Genomic DNA, 15,391 nt, shown 5'->3' on the forward strand with positions numbered 1-15,391 from the left:
TTGCTTCCAATCTCCCATCTGAAGAGTCAGCGAATTCTTCAAAATAATTCCTTGAAGGGGAAACCCTTTGGAATTCCTTCACTCTCGAACGATTCATAGAGGCTAACCACAGACTCAAGATGAGTCCGCCTGGTCATCTTCACCAAATTCCTCCCCCTCCCTCAACTCAGGGAATGTCATCTCGGGCCCTTGCAGCCAAGCGTAAGTTGCTTTCCAAGCCGATGGCTGAGGCTTGCGAGGAGAAGAAAAAGTTTCTCGCGACTTCTATAGACAAGAAGGACTATAGTAGGACCTTGCTGGTCGATGATGGCAGTACCGAGGGAGCCCGATCTGTTGCTTCCTTCAGACTAACTCCCCGTCGCGATCGCCGCGACTCACGTTCTCCTCGGAGGGATCAATCTCCTCGCCGTGATTCACCTCGTCCTCCCCGAGATGATTTTAGTAACGAGCCAATTAAGAACTTGGTTCGCCGGAAGAGAGACAAGTCCTCTCGCAGAGATCCTTCCCCGCAGAGGGAAAAGTCAAGGGCCCGGACTGACCGCTCACCTCGGTCATCCCCTCCTTCTGAACCAATGGGTCCTCCACGACCGGTTGACATGTCCTCCTCTTCCCAACCTGATAGTGGAAAGACTGCTCGGAGTGCGTCTCCGAAAAAGGGAGACTCTGAATCTCGAGATGCTTCCTCGAGATTAAAACCTGCTCTTGTCCCTCAAGTCAAATCACTTTCAGGTTTGGTGATTTACATACTTCAACTTTTTGTTTTTTATTAAAATTCCAATTTTTACAATTCTTCCTTCCTCGCAGCTATGGAGACAGAAGGCAGCGTCTTCCGATGCTTCAAGACCCGTTCGGGTTCGATCTTGCCAGATTTCAACAAATGGCGCCCTGCAATTCGTGAACGCTATTTGCTTCACGCTTACCACTCATCTCGGGTTAGTTCCTTTTTTTTTTTTTTTTTGCATTGCCATTCTCCGAACTGACTCACCATCCTTGGTTCGTGTATAATACCAGGCCCAGAGCGAATTTAACGACATGATTGAACATTACGAAGGGCTGGTTCTTGGACGGGAGAAGGAGATTGACATGTGGAAAAAGAAACTCTCTGCTCTTGAGGCCGAAGTCAGTTCTTCTGCCGGCTCCAAGCACGAGCTGGAGGACAAAGTCGACAATTTAACATCTGAGCTTGCGCAGGTAAAGGGGGAGCTGCAGGGTCAGTACGACCAGAACTTCAAGCTCCAGGAAGAGTTTTCTGGTATTCAAGGTAGGCTTCAAGAGTCCGAATCAAACGCTGATTCCCTGAACAACCAACTCATCGAGCTCAACGCAAAGTACAAGGCGATCGCCAAATTGCGTGATTCCGAGTTGGCGAGGTCGGCATCAAAAGCCAGAAAAGAGGTCAAGGGACGCGGGATGGAGTTGATCCAAGGGGCCATCCGATTCATGCAGACTGAGAAGGCTAGGTCGGACTTGGAGTCAGACATCAAGGAGCACGAAAGCAACTTGATTCTGCTGGACCAAATCCATGAAGCTGATTTCTCCGAGGAGCAAGAAAGGACCGAGCTGTCGACTAACCTTTCTGAAAAACGGAGTCGCTTGGCAGCTCTTCCCACTTCGGCCTTCAACCCGTTTGACTTCGAGGCATTCTTTACTGAATCACCTCCAATAAGTGAATCGGGTTTAGACTGGGCAGGTAACGCTTGGCTCCTAAGGCTTTCCTTTTCTTACCTTGTACCTTTGATTGACTGGAATTATTATTTCCAGGTTCAAGTGAGACGGAGGGCATTGTCCCGCCCGTAGCTCCTGTGGTACCGGAGGTTACTCCGGAGGTTGGTTGTCCCGCGGAGGGTGGTCAGGGAGCTTCATCTGAGCAAGCACCAGTCAAGGAGGTGAATGAAACTCTGGTTGCTGAGCAGGAGCCCGAGATGGAGATCGCTCCGTAGTGGCTGTGTCCACTTTAAATTGGGGATTGTCCCTTTTTATTTTAAGACTTAATCTCGAACTTATTTTTGCCTAAGGAGGCTTTATTTTCTGTTTGAACAAGATATTTGCCTGAGAGGCTTTTAAACCTTTCTAGGTTGTGACCCAAGGGGGTTTGGTTAAAATTATATGCGGGTTTGCAAAGTCCGTTTTTAACCTTTTGTGGCCTTGTGGCAATGCTTCTGAGATTTTTAGGCTGATCAGACCTGTCTCTTTAGAATGCGAGAGCTGAGCTCGGCTTAACGCGAGTTCCCCACTTCGGGTTTAGTCAACTCGGTAAACTTGTTGGGCTTGGGCCTTAGAAACTTTTATAGTTAATGCGACGGTTGCTCTTTCCCTTCTCAAGGAAAACAGCTCATCTTTTAATGCAATAATTGCCTTTTCTCGATTTTCCAAAAATGGTTTAAACCACTTGGGCACGCTACCATTAATAAATTTATGGTTCCAAGACAAACCCTAAATCATTATAAATAAAGGCTCACCTACCTCTTAAGCTTTATTAAACATGACTCTAGAGTCTCACTTGAGAAATATTTTAAGAATGGAAAACGAAACAGTAGCCCCCGTTGATCCCGGCAGTCCACTCTTCTTATCCGGCGACGGCTTTGAACCGGCCGGCGTTCTCTTTCCTCACGCCGTCTTTCACTTTCCTCCGAAGGAGAAGAAAGAGGCCTGCGACTTCATTGACAAGGTAAATGTTAAAGTTTTTGATTTAAAACTTCGCGTTTCGTCATTTTATCTTATTTTTATGCTAGGTCGCCGACAAGCACCGTCGCTTGTGTGAAGAGAGGCAGCGGCTGGGACTCAAAAGGCAGACGCTCGAGGCTCGCGTCGCTCGGGTGGAAAGGAAGATAAGGGCCTTGGAGAGTGATCCCTTTCAATGGGAGTGGCGGAACTTCGACTCCGTTGCTGAGATCCCGAAGATGCTTCGGATGTATCTCCGCGCTAGAGGAGTCCCGGGTCCCGTGAACGCCCCCGTCTTCGCCGTTCCATCCGACGATGAAGAGGAAGAGGACTTGGAGGAGGAGGCCAGCGACTGCCGGAAACGCCTTCGGGATCGTTCCGAAGTGGATGCCAAAAACAAGGCGTCCACTTCGAGGACTAAACCGGCAATGAAGGAGCCTGTTCCTGAGCCTCTCCCATAAATGTTCTCCAATTTCTTCACTTCTCTCTCTTTTTTTTTAAAAACAAAAACTCGTAATGGGCTTCGGCCCTTTTTATTTATGGAAATATTTGATACTTTCCTTCTTTTCCAAATATTCTTCGAGATGCGTCTTTTAATGCAGGATCCGTTCGAGGGCATAAATCTCTCCGCGAATCATTCCATTCCTTGGATAGAATCCGTAGCTTGCTAAGGATATGGGGTTCCTATAAATTATAGGTTCAACTCCCCTTTACTCCTCACCATTTTTTTTATTTTAGCAGGCATGGAGTTCAATCTACGCTGTTCAGAATCTATGCCCGACTTCTCCAGAATCGGAATGATGAATGAAGATGTTCCAAGTGAGCCCAACAGGCAGCCTCCTCCACTTCGCGGCTTCTTGAGATCTCAAATCCGAGCCCCATGTGCTTTGATCAGGGATCTACCTATCAGAGACCAAGGAACAGCGACGGCGTTCATAGAGGCACTCGAGCTTCAACACCGGAAGCTTATGTCGGAAAAGAGGAGACTTCGGAAGAGGATTAACCGGATGCAACGCAGGCTTACTACGGTGTCAAGAAATCTTCACATCCTTGAATCTCACCCCGGAGAATGGATTGAGCTTGGAATCTCTGACTTTGCTCGAATTCCGGACTGCATGATGTCAATCCTCGATCTTGCGGGTCAAGGAATTGAAGTGTTCTGCTCGTCAACGAGGATTTCGTAGTTCGAAGTGTACGATGAGGGACACTTCGCCTTCTTTTTTTTTTTTTAATAAACGCTTTATTTCCAATTTCTTGTATGTTCGCATAGCCGAACCTTCTTCCTTTAATAAAGAAATAAAACAAAAATTTTATTAATAGCTGAACTCGTTTTCGAGCTGCCTACGTACCCTTTCCGGGATCAAGCCAAATCGTAGTTCATGTATATAAACAATGCATGTAGCTTCTAAACATAAAACTTCTTTAAGTTGATCACATTCCAAGGTCGCTTGACTGGATTGTCCTCTAGGTCTTTTAACCTATAAACGCCGTTTCGAACCACCTCGGTAATAATATAAGGTCCCTCCCAATTAATACCAAGTTTTCCAGCACCTTCTTCTTTTTTATTGTCAAAGACGCGTCTTAATACGTAATCTCCCACGAAGAACGGCCTACTTTTAACTTTAGAATTGTAATACCGGGCTGCTGCCTGTTGGTAATTCTGGATCCGAATTAGAGCTTGATCACACCTTTCATTTATGGTATCTAGTGAATCGTTAAGCATTGCTGAATTTTCTTCCTCATTTAACGGTGCTTCTGTTCGACGAAGTCCGGGCACATTGAGTTCAGCTGGTACTACCGCTTCCATGCCATAAACCAAAGAGAATGGAGTTTCTCCTGTAGGTCGCCTAGGGGCTGTACGATAAGCCCACAGGACGGGTTGGAGCTCTTCATACCATCCTCCCTTTAGATGACTTAAGCGTTTCTTGAGATTGCTTAATATCGTCTTGTTCGCGGCTTCAGCTTGTCCGTTTCCTTACGGATATCGTGGAGTAGAATAACTAACTTTGATTCCCCAGTCCGCACAGAAGGCATCAAACTCGTGTGAAATGAATTGTGGCCCGTTATCAGTGACTATTTCGTATGGAACTCCATGTCGACATATAATGTTTTTCCAAATAAAGGTCTTCACTGCCGAATCCTTGATACCAACATACGCCTCAGCTTCAATCCATTTTGAAAAGTAGTCCGTAAGGACTAAGAGGTACTGTACACCTCGAGTTGATTTGTGCAACGGCCCAATGATGTCCATTGACCATCTCATAAACGGGTATGGGGCGGAAATGGAGGAGAATAATTCCGACGGTTGATGGATCAATGGTGCATGGAGTTGGCAGCGCTTGCATCTTTGGGCGAACTTAACACAATCTGTGATCATAGTGGGCCAAAAATACCCCATTCTTTTAACTTTAAAAGCCATAGCTCTTCCTGATGAATGACTCCCACATAATCCTTCATGCACTTCGCTCATGACGATTTCGACTTCGGGCCCAAAAATGCATAATAGGTAAGGGTCACTGACACCTCGTCTATATAACGCATCCTTCGACAGACAAAATTTCGCGCTAACGACTTTCATTTTCCTGGCCTGCCATTTATTCTTTGGGAGCTCACCTGTCATGATGTATTGCTTTATTGGCTCTCTCCAGTCAGCCCCCCAGTCTTTAGCCGGAATCTGATCAACTTTGTGAAATATCCGCGGCTCTGGTTCGGGATGTTCGTGTGGTTCAAGAATATTTTCCTCGAGTAATGGCTCGGTTTCTAACATCGTTTCTGGAATCATTTCTTCAGCTAAGACAACGGGTTCCTTGTTAGATGTATTTGATCCTTTTGACTTCCTGCGTTTGTTGGGTGGCGGTTCGATCTCTGGTTCGCCACGGTCGCGTGCCGCTGCTCGAGACCTTGTAACGACGAGGGTTTCCTTGCTGTCTTGAATGCTTCGCTCCGAGATGCACTCTACTGGAATAACTCTCTTTAACTCAGGATCTGATGTTGACGCCAAAGCGGCAAGTGCATCTGCAGTTGTATTCTCTCCGCGAGGTATGCGGATTAACTCGAATTTCGAGAAATTTTTAGATAGATCCTTCACCACTTCGAGGTAAGCTTCCATTCTTGAATCTTTGGCTTCATAGTCTCCATTAAATTGGTTAGCTACTAATTGCGAATCGCAATAAGCCAATATTTCCTTAGCTCCAACTCCTTGTGCTAGTCGAAGTCCGGCAATAAGGGCTTCGTATTCTGCCTCGTTGTTGGAGGCATTGAATAACAATCGGAATGATTGTTCTAGAATTTCTGATGTCGGAGATTCCAACCTAATTCCCACTCCGGATCCTTGCTTTGTTGAAGACCCATCTACGTGTAATTTCCAAGTTTGGTTCTCCGGTTGATCTATCGTTCCAGGTATTGGTAGTTCGGTCAGGAAGTCTGCTAAGACCTGAGCTTTCATACTGATCCGGCTTTTAAACTCTATGTCGTACTCGCTTAATTCCACCGCCCATTTCGCCAAACGTCCGGATTGACTTGGACTATGAAGTATTGTTCTGAGTGGTTGGTTAGTTAATACTTCAACCGGATGGGACTGAAAATATGGACGCAACTTCCGAGCCGAAGTTACCACCGCGAGTGCAAGTTTTTCCATCATTGTGTATCTGGTTTCCGGATCCGTCATTGACTTGCTCACATAGTAAATTGGTTTCTGCTCCCCACGGTCTTCCCGAACCAAGACTCCACTAACCGCGTGGTTTGAAACTGAAACGTACAAGTAGAGTTTTTCATCCACTTCCGGTTTGGACAGTATAGGTGGAGTGGTTAAGTATGCCTTAAGCTGCCCAAAAGCTTCTTCACACTTCTCATCCCAAAGAAATCCTTTGTTCCCTTTTAGAATTTGGTAGAAAGGCAACGACTTATCTGTAGATCTCGAGATAAAACGATTCAAGGCCGCAATTCGCCCAGTCAACCGTTGTACTTCTTTGAAGTTTTTCGGAGATGGCATGTTTAGAAAGGCGTTAATTTGATTTGGATTGGCTTCAATCCCTCTTTCTGTCACGATATAACCAAGGAATTCTCCGGATGGGACTCCAAATGTGCACTTCGCCGGGTTCAGCTTCATTTGATATTTATTGAGAATATCAAAGCATTCCTCCAAATGCTTAACATGATCTTCTTTCTTCAAAGATTTAACCAACATATCATCTATGTAGACTTCCATAGTCTTCCCGAGGTGATTGTGAAACATTTTGTTCACCAACCGTTGGTAAGTCGCTCCTGCATTTTTCAAACCAAAAGGCATTACCATGTAACAGTAGATACCTCTATCTGTGATAAATGACATCTTTTCTTGATCTTCGGGGTTCATCATTATCTGATTATAACCCGAGAAGGCGTCCATGAACGTTAACAGCTCATTTCCAGCGGTGGACTCTACAAGTCGATCTATATGCGGGAGCGGGAAACTATCTTTAGGGCATGCTTTATTCAGGTCTGTAAAATCGATGCAAACCCTATCTTTCCCATTCTTTTTCTTAACAACGACAGTGTTTGCTACCCACTCCGGATATTGCACTTCTCTTATGGACCCTATCTTCAAGAGTTTATCCACTTCGTCGTTTACTATTTTTGCCCGCTCCACTCCAAGCTTTCTTCTTTTTTGTTTCACCGGTTTGAAGCTTGGATCTACGTTTAGTTCATGACAAATTATACTCGGATTTATGCCCGGCATGTCCGCTGCTGACCATGCGAATGATGCTTTGTTTTTCCTTAAGAGTTCGATCAAAGCTTCTTTTATTTGGCCAGTCAAAGTTGCTCCGATTCTAATTTTCCGGTCCGGCTTGTCTTCTTCCAGTACCACTTCGACTACTACATCCTCTTTCTTCTGCCCACTAGGAAATTTTGTTTTTAGTCCTTCTTTTGCGGGCTTCGTTAATTGCTATTGAATCTTCATACGGTGGCTAGCTAAGTAACAAGTCCGTGAAGCTTCTTGATCTCCCCGAATTGTTTCCACCCCATTTGATGTTGGAAATTTGATACATTGATGATATGTAGAGGGGACTGCTTTCATCCGATAAATCCAGGGAGTCCCGAGGATGATGTTGTAAGCAGCGGGCTTATCGAAGACAACGAAGTCCACGATCTTCGATACCTTCTTGGCAAGGACCGGTAGCTTGATTGTTCCGAGAGACATGGCTGACTCGCTTGTGAATGCAACTAACGGAGATGGTGGTCCTACTATGTCTCCTCGGCTGATTCCCATTTTTTCTAGAGTACTTAAAAAGATCAAGTCGACCGAACTGCCTGTATCTATAAGGATCCTTGATACTTCGAAGTTTGCGACGTCAAGAGTAATGACTAGAGCATCGTCATGCGGTCTTTCGAGATGCCGCGTTTCTTCTTCGTTAAATGATATTGAAGCACCTTGAAAATCAATTTCTTCACTCAGGCTTGCTTTGAGTAAGACATTTCGTCTATGTTTTTTGATGGAACTTATTGAATCTCCGCAAAATCTGGAACCTCCTAGAATCACATTGATCTTCCCCTTCGAACTCCTTGGTTCTTCCTCGTTGGATAACCTTGGTCTTTTGGAATCTTGATCTTTGGAGTTTTCCTTTGCTTCGTGGTATTCTTTCACAAAATCTTTTATATCGAATTTGGAAAGATCGCCACTAGCCCAAAGCTCTGCGAGGTGCTTTTTAAGAACGCTGCAATCCTTGGTTAAATGTCCGGTTACTTTATGAATATCGCAATATAGACTTTCATCACGGACCCAAGTGTTTGATCTTCCTTTCCCTTGGAATTGCTTCTCGACGGAATTGTTGAAGGGTTGCGACCCAAACTTCCTTGGTCCTTTGCTCTCTCTAGGCTCGAACTTCTTGGTAGGGACGGTGATTGCCGGCTTTTCTTGTTTGTTCCGTTTGGCAAAACTTTCTTTTTCGTCTTCTACCTCCATCCAATTGTTTGCGCGGAAGAGTGCATCCTGAATTGTGTCTGGTTTATGAAGTATTAAGTCTTCTTTGAACCTTGAATCATGTCGCAATCCTTTTCGTAGGGCAGATAAAGCTGATTGCTGTGAGATTCTTGGGAGTTTTGACAGCACTCCTTTGAATTTGGTGATGAAAACTCGAAGTGACTCATTAGATCCTTGCGTTAAGTTCCAAAGATCGGCATCCGAAACACTTTTATCCATAAGGATAGAGTATTGCTTTAAGAACACGGCTGATAGTTCGTCGAAATTGCTGATCGAACCCGGCTCTAATTGAGTGAACCACATTAGAGCTTGGCCACATAGATTCTCCGAAAATAGCTTGCAATAGCCTGCGTCTTCGTCAGCTTCATCCAATTCGACTCTTCCAGCAGCGATCAGAAAGGCCGCAAGATAGCTTTTTGGATCCTCCAATCCGCTGTAAGGGTCCAATTTGAGTTTCCGGGAATCTTTGATCCTTAAACTTGCAATTCGCGGGATGAAAGGTGTTCGCCTAGCTTCTTCAATGACTCGATTGATGTCTGGCTCCGAACTTGTAGCCTGATGGAATTTTGATTTCATTTCTTTTAATTCCTGGCTAACCTTCCTCATGGTCTCGAACTGGTCGAGGTTCTCCTGCTCGTACTGGGCTGCAAGTTGTTCTTCATCCCCGAGCTGCGTCTCTTCTTCCGACGTCTGAGCTACATTATTAGTAGCACCGGGAGTTGTTTGTCCACTGGTTTCATTTCGTGCAGCGGAACTTGGCGAGTTGAATATCCCTCTTCGGGTTCCCACCGGGTTTCCTGCACTTAAAGAGCGAACACGAGTTTGTATATTATTGACGTTTTGACTAAGAGATACCTGGGATGTTTGCAACGTATCGACGGCCTTCTCCACATCCGAGAACTTTTGTGATATGTCCGACATGGTTTGCTGCATAGCTTTGAGGGTTTCGGCCAATGATGTCTCAACGGCGTCCCCTCCGGACATTGTCGCTTATCTCGGAAATGTAGAAAAGAAGAAATCTGACCACTCAAGAATCCTGATGTCCCCACAGGCGGCGCCAAAATGTGGAAGTCGGATTCACACACTCAAGTATTTTGTTAAGTGGGAAAGATTATTCTTGAGGGACAAAAATAAATATGTAAAAGACTTATAAATTGATACGAAAATTGCTATATTATTTCTCTCTTGAGAGGGCGATCCCTTTTACATGGCCATTGGCCTCTATATTTATACATAGATAAGCGACATTAAGATGGATAATTAAGTACAATTATTCCTTCTTAAATGTGTCCGTTTTGATTCTTCGACTTTAATGCTCAACGTTTGAATTTGAGTTGACTCTGATTTTCATGGGCCTCGCCTTTTTGGCCCAGGTGTCCTTGAACCGACCTACCCGCATCTTCTACACCGAACTCACATCTCAGTGCAGTCACTTCGGACTCTCGAAGTGGTGACAACCACTTCGACCGTCCCCTCGGTTCATGGGCCCAATGGGCTTCATCTTTTATGGGCCACCCGCTTGACTACGTGGCAATCTTTGGTTGGTCTCGTACTTCTGGTGCGGGATCCGACACCAACATATATGGACAAAATATAGAAGAAATTAAGTTTAAAATATTTGTGATTTATGTTATAAATTGTATCTCATATATGTTTTAATTTTTTTAATTTGCAACAATTATTAAATTTTCTATAATTATAAATTTTATTTTTATATTAATATTTATTTTTCTAAGAACCACATGTTAAGAGCCTACCATTAATCACACAAAAATCTTAACTCAAAAATACTATCTCTTAACAATCACTTTTACAAATAAATTATTTAAATATTACTAAGAATTGTCTCTAAGAAACTTCTAATAGCAACATTTTACACGCTTGGTCTTTAATAATGCCTTTTTTTTGTCTCTTTGAGCGTCTCAAATCTCTCCCTATTCAACTCCCAGATGGGATCCGAAAACATTTTCAAATAACATGTTGAAACGGTATCCTCTAGAAACAAGATCCGGGAGAGACGGTCTCCTCTCAAGTTGAATTAATAAAAGAAAATAGAAGTCAATAGATAAAAAAAAGATTGTGTACAGAGATATGAAATCAATAATGAACGACATTTTTTTATAACAAAGAATTAAAAAAAGACCAAGCGTTAGCTGTATTCACAAGTTTTATATTAAATGACCAGCCAATATATATGCAAGGAGGGGAGAAGGAGAATAAGAATATCACAAAAATTTACCAAATCTCCATTTTAGCAACCATGAGTTCTGTGGGTATATTTCGTAAGAAGGAAATTGATGGAAAACCATTTTTGGTATTCATATTAACACAAACAGACAACCCAACATCCTCCGGTGAAGCACAAGCCATGGATTCTGGTGGCGACGACCTCCCTCTTCAACCTCTTTTCTTCTGTCCTGCTGCACGTATCAAATTTCATGAGCTCAAACTAAAGATGCAAAATCATGATGATGATGGTGCTGAAGATGAAGATGGCGATGGTGACAAAGAAGATGGGGATTGCGATGAAGATGACGATGGTGATGATGATGGTGATGATGACAATGAAGATGGCGATTGCGATGACGATGACGATAAGGATGACGATGACTTGCTTCTTCCAATCAATTCCTCCCCTCACTTCCCCAGCACAAGAAGCGGTGATCAACAAGGCGAATCTTTGCTTGACTGCGACCACCCAGATGTCTGTAAGCTTCATGTAGTCCCTCTTTTTTGGTGCAACGTAACAATAAAGAAACTTCTACTATCGAATTTGAGTGCGGTGCATGCAAAATGACAACGCTCTGCGAAAGCTATCTTGCATGTCTCCAGTGCCAGAAAAAGTTCCACAAAGAATGTGTAGAGTCTCCACCTGAGATCAAACACCCTTCCCATCCCTTTCATTCTCTTCGACTTTGCAGTTTTCAGACAATTTTTACTAGCGGTTGCTGTGGAAAAATTACCTTCGGCATGTTTTATCAGTGTACAACCTGCAATTTGAGTATGCATCCCGTATGTGCGATGAGGCCAATACCCTTGGTTGTAGACTATCCGAAAAGCCATCCTCACCCTCTCTCCTTTTTCCCTACACAAGCTTCTACAGTTTGCCATATTTGTGCCCATATTAAGCAGCTTGATCCCACATATGTTTGTATCCCATGTGTCTTCGTAATCCATAAAGGTTGTATGGGTTTCCCACATATCATAAGAATATCTCGTCACCCTCACCGTATCTCTTTTACCTCATCTCTTCCATCCAGAACGTTGTCATGTGGAGTCTGTCATCAACAAGTTGACAACAATTATGGTGCATAATCTTGCAATAAGTGTGATGCTTATTTTGTTCATTCAAAATGTGCATCACATCCAAAAGTGTGGGATGGAAAAGAACTCGAAGGAGTGCCAGAAGAAGATGATTTAATAGATGATGGTGAGCCGTTCGTGAGGATAACTGATGGAATTATACACCATCCTTTTCATAGTCACCACTTGCGACATGAGATGAACTTAACTTACGACGAAAATAAGTATTGTCAAGGGTGTGCCCTCCCAATCTATGAAGGTCAGTTCTATTCATGCATGGAGTGCGACTTCATCCTCCATGAAAGTTGTGCAAATGCTCCACGCATGAAACGATATCCCTTATATCCGCATCCACTTACACTAAAGTTTGCCACCATAAGACATAGTTACACAGGTCAATTTCGTTGTAATGAATGTGGCCGTCATGGTAATGGCTTCTTCTATGAGCATCACGGAGAAGACAGAATCTTTCGGCTAGACTTGCGGTGTGCCTCAATAATCGAACCGTTGGAATATCAAGGCCACGAGCATCCCTTATTCCTACTTTGGGACGACAAAGAGAGACAGACACGTTGTCAAATGTGCAAAAACATAAGCTTCTGTTCAAAGTTATATTGCCTGGAATGCGATTATTCTCTATGTTTCCGTTGTGTTACCTTCCCATACAAGGTAAGGTATAAGCATGATAGTCATTTTCTCACAAGTTGCGATAGGAAAGAAGCAAGTGATGAATTAGACTGGTGTGACGTTTGCGAAGGCAAAATAGAAGAAGTGAAAGAAAAGGAGTATCACTGGAATAACAAGAAAACAGAACTACAATTCTATAAATGCAATGACTGCAGCACCGCTCTTCATGTTGATTGTTTACTTGGGGTAGACATGTACATGAAACCTATTGCAGACTACATTTCTGTCATCAGGCTCACATCTAAGGGTACGAAACGGAAAGATCTTTGGATTCTTCTCAACAACTCTCCCACCCGGCCAATTTGCACTAGATGCTTGTGCCGTTGTCCATTCCCAATATTTTTCAAAGGGCACACCACTATCTTTTGTTCTTTGTATTGTAGCGAGGACCGATCATCAAACTAGTTAATCCCTTTTGCCGTCAATTTGAAGTATGTTTGTTGTATTTCTTAATTTTCTTTCTTTTATATAATTTTTCAAAAATGTTTCACTTACGTTCTATTTTCATTTCCTTGAATTTTATTCACAATCAACTACATTACAAAAATTTTATTCACAATCAATTAAACACTGTCAATTGCCTTTAATATATTACAAAAAAACAAATATTTCTTTTGTCGTTGTTTATTTTTTATTTTTTTAATATAATTTTTCTAAAATCAGATCAATGTTACTAATATGAAAATTGATAACATATTTAATTGAAATTTTGTACAGTTAAACGCCCACAAGCATAGTTGGAGAAAGCCCCAACGAAAATTGACGGTTGTGATTCTCTCCACCAACTTTTAGTATCTTTGTTACTTGACTCATGAGCATTTTTCACAACATTTTTGAAAAACCTATGTAGGTCTCAACAAAAGAGCATGTAGAGATTATTGACAAGGAGGCAGTGCTACAAAGCCTGAGGGAGAAAGCGGTTGAAGAATCCAGTTGCGGGCAAAGCGGTGTGGTTGAGAGAAGAGCGGTTTCTGAACCGAGAAGTGAGGCTGTTGTGTATGCTACTGTGACCAGTCTCAGGACTTACCATTGTCAACAATCTCTGCTTGCTAATGGATACCTCAAATGGAAGCTGGAAGGTTCTGGAACGTCCCGTAAACGTTCTAGAACCGGCAAACGAAAATCAAAGGCACAGGAAGAAGAATCCAAGGCATAGGAAAGAAGAAAAGAAAGCTTTTGGTGTATGTATATAAACAATAAAACAAACACTAGTCTAACCGGAATAGAAAATATGGAAGTTAGTGGCGTTTTGAGGGCTGAGTGAATTTTGTTTTTGGTCCACACTCGGTTCTTTAAAACCGAAGTTAACCAGGAATTGAAGGGGATAATAATCTTTGTTCGGTTTGGTTCAGTATCGGTTGACCTTTCGTAGAAGCTATTACTTATTAGCTTTACGGAATCGGTTTGCATTCGCAATATTATAAAGATTACAAAATGATCCAGCGATGCCAGATTTTTTTTTGTGAAAATTACATATTTTGTAAGAACCTTTGTAATTTTAGATAATCAAACTAAGATTTATGTCCAAGGATTTGATCTATAACGAAAATTGTGTATATAAAAACATTTGCCATATTACAGTATATCAATGGTATAAAGAAATTAAAGATTAGGTAAGTTAGATGTCATTCATTGCGCTCATATAACACCTAGTTCTTTATATTTTGTTTATAGTTGAATAAATGTATAATTATGTTTAGCAAGTGGAACTTCTTTAAATTTTTGTTTAATTTTGCATTTAACATTGTCTTGCGTGAATTCAGGACATGTTCCCTACTTCAACGACTTTGGTCAATCTCATTAATTAGAAGAACTTCAACTCTTCAAGTATATAAAAGAAAGATCGTACAGAGAGAGAGAGAGAGTCGAAAACAATAATTAAAGACTTTCTATAACGAATCATATAAAAAGACCATAAGTCCTTGACCAAAGTAATATAAACATATATAGAAACCAATCTTAGCTGTATTTTGATGGATTTTTCATTGAAAATAACTAAACCAAAGTTGGCTTTATTTTGATTAATCTTAAAAAGAAAGTAAATTGTTGTCAACTGTCAAGAACTTCAAGTTTGAAGTTGACATTTTTTTTTTTTTTTTCGTAAATAAAAGCAAATTTGAATTCGTAACCTAGTTTTAGTTTTATTATTGAACTTTATATGGATTGTAGTATTTTCTTATTTACTCTTCTAGTAAAAATAATATGGGTAGAGCATGACATGTTCCGTTAGTTGAAAGCTTCTTCCAATTGAAAGTGCATTTTCATATAAAACTAATCTTTAGAAACAAGATCCGAAAGAGACGGTCTCATCTAATTAGAAATTAATATATACAAGATTCGAGATCAATAATGAACGACCTTTTTGTATAACAAAGAATAGAAAAGAACAAGCTTAGCTGTATTTAGTTATTTACAAGTTTTAAACTAATCTTTAGAAACAAGATCCGAAAGAGACGGTCTCCTCTATAATGAAAATAATTAGAAATTAATATAAGATTCGAGATCAATATTGAAAGACCTTTTGTATAACAAAGATACCAAGCTTAGCTGTATTTACAAGTTTTAAATTAAATGACCGGCTAATTGTATAAGTGCAGGGTGTGGGGAGGAGAAGAAAAATATCACAAAAATCCAAATCCCCAATCACCATAGCAGCAGCCATGAGTTCTGTAGGTGTATTTCGTAAGGTTGAAATGGATGGAAGATCATTTTTGGTTTACACAACAACACAAACACATAACCCAACCTCTTCCGGTGAGGCATTAGCCATGGATTTTGGTG

General features: G+C 41.9%; 1 protein-coding gene and 1 pseudogene across 1 annotated transcript in view; both read left to right on the plus strand.

Moving 5' to 3' along the window:
* LOC9299021 (NAD-dependent protein deacetylase SRT1) overlaps positions 1-14,061 on the plus strand; it is a 20,690-nt gene extending 6,629 nt beyond the window's left edge. The window contains exon 14 of the mRNA XM_021018304.1: positions 13,800-14,061. The gene's annotated coding sequence lies outside the window, so the exon portion shown is untranslated. The remainder of the gene's footprint in view (positions 1-13,799) is intronic.
* Positions 10,815-13,085, plus strand: LOC110226466 (annotated as a pseudogene).
* Positions 14,062-15,391: the final 1,330 nt, after the last annotated feature.

Source organism: Arabidopsis lyrata, assembly GCF_000004255.2.
Source record: "Arabidopsis lyrata subsp. lyrata unplaced genomic scaffold ARALYscaffold_77, whole genome shotgun sequence".
Classification (NCBI taxonomy): Eukaryota; Viridiplantae; Streptophyta; class Magnoliopsida; order Brassicales; family Brassicaceae; genus Arabidopsis; species Arabidopsis lyrata.